Here is a 7,794-nt window from a genome sequence, read left to right as displayed (position 1 = left end):
ATGTCTTGTAATTCTGTATAAGTGAAATAAAGTCAAGTGGCAGATAGACTCCCGACTGATGATCAACAAGACTCCCGACAAATGATCAACAAAGTTCCCGACGGATAATCAAATTCAAAATAGCTGTTGATAGTGACAACACAGTCACATGCGTTGGGTATTTGCAAAAGGAATGTGGCTGCCTGTTAATCAGGATTTTGAGAACAAAGATGTATTACCATTTAGCGAGCGTTAGGTTAGCGGATCCCAGACTATAAAAGCCTTAGGTCACTAGGCACAAAGTCCCCTAAGAACTTAATAACTTGAATACCAAAGAGCCCACTCGTGATCAATTGTGCATTAAACCATATTTTTTTCTTTTCTTTTTTTTTTCTCTTTTTTTTCTTTTTTTTTCAATTTCCGAACAAGTGCGTTTCGCTCCATCTTGCTCAACCTTAGACTACTCGTATACAATACGAGCCGGTTGCTAGCCATTTGACGCCTAGCCAACTAGCAATGAATTCCAATTTTTTCCAATTTTTATCTTTTCATGTCTTTTATCATTAAGAGCCTATCATGCATTCTAAGCATAAGCAATAGATTAACCTCAAAAACCATCAAACCATGATACTCTAAGACTTAGTAAAATTATAAGTGTTTCTAGCATGCATGTCAACCTAATAAGATTCAACATCACCTACACTCGCACAATATCACATATTAATCGGTAAAGCAACACAAAAGGATCATGGTATATGCATGAGCTATATGACATGATAATTAAAGCTATAAAATAAAATAAATAAATAAAACTCTATATAAAAAAACTATATGGCAAAATTATGCAACTATATGAACTAAACTAATCATGAAAATGTAACTACATGACACACACACAAATACGTTCCTTAACTACCACCCCCAAACATAAAATCTTCAATGTCCCCAGTGAAGGTAATATAAAGGAACACAGGGTATACCTATTCAGACGAATCATCATCATCACCCTCAGAGGGTGGGGTGTCAGGAAGTGGATAAGCAGAATCCTCACCATAAACGGGCCACTGGATGTTAGCTCCAAGGCCTTTAAATGCAGTCCCAAGTGCTTGGGTGAGCTCCTGCGCAAACCGACTCTACGACTCATACATCGCATCCATCCACTTGGAAAGCCTCATGTACTGGACATCAGCCAATCCTGAACCATCTCCTCCCTGGGCTCTCGAAGAACCTGTCTCTCCCTGAGCCTGACTTGGCCTAGCCATGGTAGCACCAGCTGCTGGAACTCCTCCCGGAAGGTGATACCCTAAACCATGTGACTCGGGCTCTCCACCCATCCACTCCTGCATCGCATTCAACGTCGATGAATCAATAGGAGCGGCTGACATCTGCAGCTGCTCATAAAAAGGCCATTGAACTCCACATGCCTTGTAAAGCTTTGTGACAATAAAGACATACGGGATAGAATACTGCGATTTCCCCCTCAAAAATTTCAAAATCCCTTGGTAGATGTACTCACCAAGGTCCACATAATATTCATCATTCAGAATTCCCCATAACAACCTTGCCATCTCCACTGTAACCTCATGTGCATGCACAGAAGGAAGAATATTAGCACACATAAATGCATTCCAAGCACGAGCATACCTGTTCATCGTGACAGCAAGGAAATTACGATACTCGTTGGTTCCCCTTTTGAATTTCCACACTGTGCCCGGCCGACAGAGAGTAGCAATAATCAAGTCCATATCAAATTCTTCAGGGGACTTTTCATTCCAATGCTCCTCTTGTGTTTTTCTTTATCGTTGTCCAATTACCCGGCGAATCGCCTCGGGCTGATAATCAACAGTAAGCCCATGAACAACAGAAAACCCATTCTTGTCGGCCTTGGCGTTCGTATAGAACTCGCGAACGATACTTATCGGAACCGCCTCAGGTGACTCGCAGAATATAATCCATCCTTTCTCAGCAATCATCGGTAGCAAATCACCATCCCTCCCTGATGGCAAGAACCCCCTCTCCCTCATAATAGGCTTAGTCAGAAGCTTGGTGTACTCTTCTTCAGCAGCCCCATCCAACAATTAGGGCCTCACAGCAGTATTCCTTGAAGAATCAGTAGTAGTCGGGTTGGTGCTGCTGCTACCCACAGTTTATGATCTCTTTGGGGCCATAAAAACTAAGAATAAGAGTTGGAGAGTTTGTGTTGGTGTGTAGGAGAGATTTTGTAGAGTTGAAAGTGTATGAGATATGTATGGAGAGGTTGTATGTATATATATAGCAAGATTAGGGGTTGAATTTGACTAGGAGTGGGAATTGTGGCTAATATTGGGGAAGAAATCGCGGGTTAATAGGGTAATGGGTGTTGTGGTTTTTGTTTTTGGTTTTTATGTTTTTTTTATATAGGCTGGAAATGATTTTTCAAATTTCAGGGGCGCAGGCGGTCGCCTGGCACCAGTAGGCGGGCGCCTGCTAGCGCGCGGCCGCCTGATCCTAGCAGGCGGGCGCCTACAAGGCTTCTGGAAAAATATTTTTCTGCCAACATTTTTCTGATTTTTTTTTGGGTTTTTGGATAAATTATTAAATTCTAAGGTGTCCTATGGTCTCATATCTTGGGTTGCCTCCCAAGAAGCGTTTCTTTTATGTCATTAGCTTGACGTAGAGTAATGCGATCAAGTTGTCAATAAAACGACACTAACCACTTCATGGTTTGCCGTATCCCCATTACAGTGCTTCAATCTCTAACCATTTACTTTGAATGCTTGGCCCGGATCGTTCTAAAAAATCTCCACCGCTCCATGTGGAAACACATTTTTGACGATAAATGGTCCAGATCACCTTGATTTCAACTTTCCAGGAAAAAGTCGAAGACGAGAGTTGAATAAAAGAACTTGTTGCCCCGACACGACTGACTTAGGCGATAGCTTCCTGTCATGCCACCTTTTTACCTTTTCCTTGTACATTTTGTTGTTTTCGTATGATTGAAGTCGAAATTCATCAAGTTCATTTAACAAAAGCATTCGCTTCTTCCCAGTGCATCTAGATCAAGGTTTAACTTCTTCAATGCCCAATAAGCCTTATGCTTAAGCTCCGCAGGTAAATGACATCCCTTACCATAGACAAGTTGAAACGGGAACATCCCAAGTGGAGTCTTGTATGCTATTCTATAAGCCCAAATAGCTTCATCGAGCTTCAAAGACCAATCTTTCCTTTACGGACAAACGACTTTCTCTAGAATGCACTTGATCTCTCTATTAGACACTTCAGCTTGACCATTAGTTTGCGGATGATAGGCAGTAGCAATGCGATGATTCACATTATAGCATTGTATCATAGAAGTGAACTTACGATTGCAGAAATGCAACCCTTCATCACTTATTGTGACGCCCTCAATCTCGGGGTTAGGAAATGAGGACTCACACACACCTCTAATCTAGTAATTAAATAAGCATAAACCCCGATTAACTACTAACAGGATCAACAGGATAAGTATGAGACAAGATTACAACTACCAATCATAAAATATAACTTACAAACCCAAATATTATTAAATAAACAATATCGATTCCGGCTGGGAACCGACAGATAACCCACTGTATCTTTAAACATTTCCTTCTAGGTGCGTGCTCACTCAAAAATACCACTACCTGCTCTGGCAACCGGAAGCCCTCAACACGGTAGGGACCACCAGGTACGCTCTTACGAGCAGTGCGCCTAAGCCTGACCATCTTCTTGCTTAACTGCCATGGTTAGATTAAAACAAAACACATGAGTATAAAACTCAGCAAGTAACTATATAGCAGTTCTACAATATCAATTCACAATATGCTTTACCAAACTCAGGGCATTCTACTTTATTTGTTCTAGGTGGCAGATTTCCAGCTTTTGGGTTTAAAGAAAGGTTTTGAAGGATAATGTGGGGCTTTCAAGGAACAAGGCTCAATGCAGGACGAAAGCCGACATTCATCACAAATCATTAAAGGATCAGAATAGATCTTTCAAAAGAGGAAAGCAACAGTATTTCAATATATGGAATCAATCATATGATTAACAGATTTAAGAATCAGGGTTCTCAAGCTTTAAGCTTCACATCAACTCTTTTCAAAACAATATAAACCATTTTCATTTTCAAGAATCAATTTACTGAACAAAAAGTTCCAGTTCCCTTTTAAATAATCATTTAGAACCCTTGATTGGATCACTTTATCTTTCCATTTCTATATACGGGTGATCAGCCCGTACCGACCTCCGTTCCGGTCTTTAAGGTACCAATCGACATAATTGCAGTCTTAAGTTGGACTAGCCCCGCTAGCCTCTTACCATGACTGGACTAGTCCCACTAGCCTATTACGTCCCAATCCAATCCATCAGGAATTCATTTGGAAAACCTTGAGTTGGAAAAACAAATAGGTTTTTCAAAATTCATTTTATCATTACCAAGAATTTGAAATCATTCGGACTCTTTCAAGTCGAAACTCATTCTTAATTCAGATTTTGAGGAAACAAAGTTCAGGGAGTGATTCAAAGATAAACAAGGAACAATTCATAAGGATTCTGTATCAAGGATAACAAGGCACTTAAGTTAGACGGATCAACATCTGTTTAGGGATCAATAGGGTGATCAGGAAATAAGGTATCATTAAACAGGGTTAACAAGGATAATCAGAGGGTTCAATACAATTTATGGATTAATAAATAACTTGAACATAAAGGACAGATTATCAAAGGGTTGAATCATTAAGCTTATCAATAACAGTTTATCAAGAACAAAGGTAGGGTATCTCAAATCAATATCAGGGTTTCGTAATTAAACAGTTCAATACTCTACATGGTATAAACAACATTCTCTTTATAACCATTTACACAAGTAATCAGAGTTATTTGCCTGAATTTGCTTTCCTGAAGGTTGAACTACTGCCACCTAGTATATCCTTTCCTTTCCTAGCCTGAATGCCCTCACGCTCCAAATCTACAATAAAACCAAAATCTTAATCAGTTTCTCAACTCTCGTTCCCAGAACGATCACTCAATACGATAACTCGATTATACTTTTGACTCGAACTATACGAGTATAACTTATATACACACAGCACATAGAACATTCTTTACTCATAGCCTTATATCACTTTACATATACTCGCTAAACCTTGACTATTTTCCCCAAATCAAATATATATAACTCGTACAATCACACAATGATATGCACGACTATTACTTATAGCTTTTAACCTCTATTAATTCAATTTCCTTTTCTTTTATCCATAATTCGAACCAAAACACAATCCAACAAGCAAAAATTCGAAGGTTTTCACACATAAACATTTAATCATTCTATCGTTTACCAGAAATCAGATTTTTGACTTTGAATTCCTTTGGCCTATTCGGCCTTAACCACAATCACAATCAAATCAAATCATGCATTAACAAGTCCTTTTTCTAAATCAACATGCAATCTTATTACTTTCTAGTTAAACCTTAATTATTCCAAAATTAAGTCACAAAAGTCAATTTTTCTTTTTACTAACACAAGGTTGAACCAAAACCTTCACCATGCATTCCCAAATTTGGCATCCAAAAAAATGTACAAGTCCAATTATCATAAAATCATACTTAAATCATAAAAAAAATATAGCCCTTTTTGGTACATGCAAACATTAAGAAATCTTTATCATCCAATCTTTACTAATTTCCAAGAATGAACATTAACAAGTCATGACCATTAAAATCATTTTTGATCTTTTAAAACCAAGATTTCATTCGGGTTTTTCAAAAATAACACATGCAAATGATCTTCTTAATCCTTAAATCACACATCAACCCATAATCAAACATCAAATCAACAACTCATTCATTTTAACAAAAATCAACATGATTTTCTAAAAAAATAGCAAGGGCCATTCAGCCTTTTTATCAAAATATCACATGCAAACAGAAATATTTGATTTAAAGATTCTAGAGCTCAGTTATTAACATCATTGCTCACCACCGATTCACCGGAGTTCATCACCGGTGGCGGTGGTTTCTCGGTGGTGCCCCATTTCGGGGTTTCCAACCTTGAAACCTCCGATTTATGTACACACAAGGCACATGCAAGACTCACTTGGCTTTGAAAATCATTTTTCAATCATAAAATCACCTCCTTAAGCACATATTAGACCATATACACACACGTACACACGCATCAAGCATGAACACACACACACACAAAACGAGCTTGCATGCAACAAGATATTCACACATGCACACTCCAATAACCACTTATGTATGTTTAACAGGAGATTTTGAGAGGGATTGGTGGAAGTTATCAAAGAAACAAGTGGTTTACCAAGAGAAAAGAAGAAGAACCGAGAGAGAGAGAGAGAGAGAGAGAGAGAGAGAGAGAGAGAGAGAGTAGCCGAGAGAGAGAAAGAGAGAGTGAGAAAGAAAGAGAGAAAAGAGATTGATGTGCTCGGGAAAAAGAAAGAAAGGGGGGGGGGGAGAATGAGTTTTATACTCAATCAAAATCAAAGGCATTTTAGTACATTACTAATTCCCCTTTTTATTCTTATTTGTTCCTTCCTTTTTACTCAAATGTAACAAGAATTAAATATAAAATATATCTCTCTCGGGAAGTCGAGAATTATTGAAAATGATAATTTTAATACGTAGGCCTCGAAATTAGCTTTCCAACCATTACTCATAATAAGATTTTGAGCGTACGGTTGATTTTATATGAATTTCGCAATCTCGCCTTAATAATAACATTTTCCACATAAAATCAATTTAAAAATGCAAAGACCACCAAATAGATCCACTCATCATTTTTAAAAAGTCTTTAGGACCACTATGAAGATAACAAAATAAATCCCATGTTTTTATCTTACTCGGATGATTTTATAAAAATGCGCGAAGGTTAATTAAACATTTATTTAAATCACATAATCCCTTAAAAATTCATAAAAATGTCACAGAACACATAGTTATGCACACAGACAACAATCTCACATATATAATCACATAACTACTCAGGTCTGATCACAGAATTTATCCTTCTTTAATCTCTATCCTTTTCTACGCGTACCGGGTCACGTTCAGCCTGACGGCCCGACGCTCAGCGTTTCGATTACGCTTCTCATTATCTTTACCAATCAACACGTCACTTAGGACGGAATACTTTATTTAAACATTCATTTCATTCAATCACACATAATTCATATTTTGTATTCTTTAACTCCTTATTAGGACACGTTCCGTTCTTCCTGACGGCCCGACGACACAGCTTAACTCCTAAGCTGACTCTTTAAATTGGAACGTTTTTATTTACGCTCCTATATTCTTTTATACAGAAAAGATAATTAATCAGTACTTAGTCACATAATTATAATCACATCACATAAAGCATACTTTATTGACTTAATTACGTCGCAAAATTCTCAGTCGTCATAATCTACCCTCCTTAAAAGGATTCTGTCCCCAAAATCTAATCTAAGAAAATAGATGGGGATACTTTTCTTTCATTTCGCTTTCTAACTCCCAAGTCGATTCTTCGACTAATGGATTTCTCCATAACACTCTAACTAGAGGTACAACTTTATTTCTAAGCATCCTTTCTTTTCGATCTAAAATTCGCACTGGCTGTTCCTCATAGGACAAATCTGGTTGGATTTCCACTGGTTCCAACTCGATCACATGGCTCGCATCAGCATTATACTTCTTTAGAAGAGATACATGAAATACATTGTGCAGATGTTGCATTTGCGGAGGTAGCGCCAATTCATATGCCACTTTCTCAACTCGACGCAATACTTCAAATGGTCCAATGTACCTAGGACTCAACTTTCC

This window comes from Apium graveolens, chromosome 6 (genome assembly GCF_009905375.1).
Source record: "Apium graveolens cultivar Ventura chromosome 6, ASM990537v1, whole genome shotgun sequence".
NCBI classification, from domain to species: Eukaryota; Viridiplantae; Streptophyta; class Magnoliopsida; order Apiales; family Apiaceae; genus Apium; species Apium graveolens.
Note: the sequence above shows the minus strand (reverse complement) of the source record.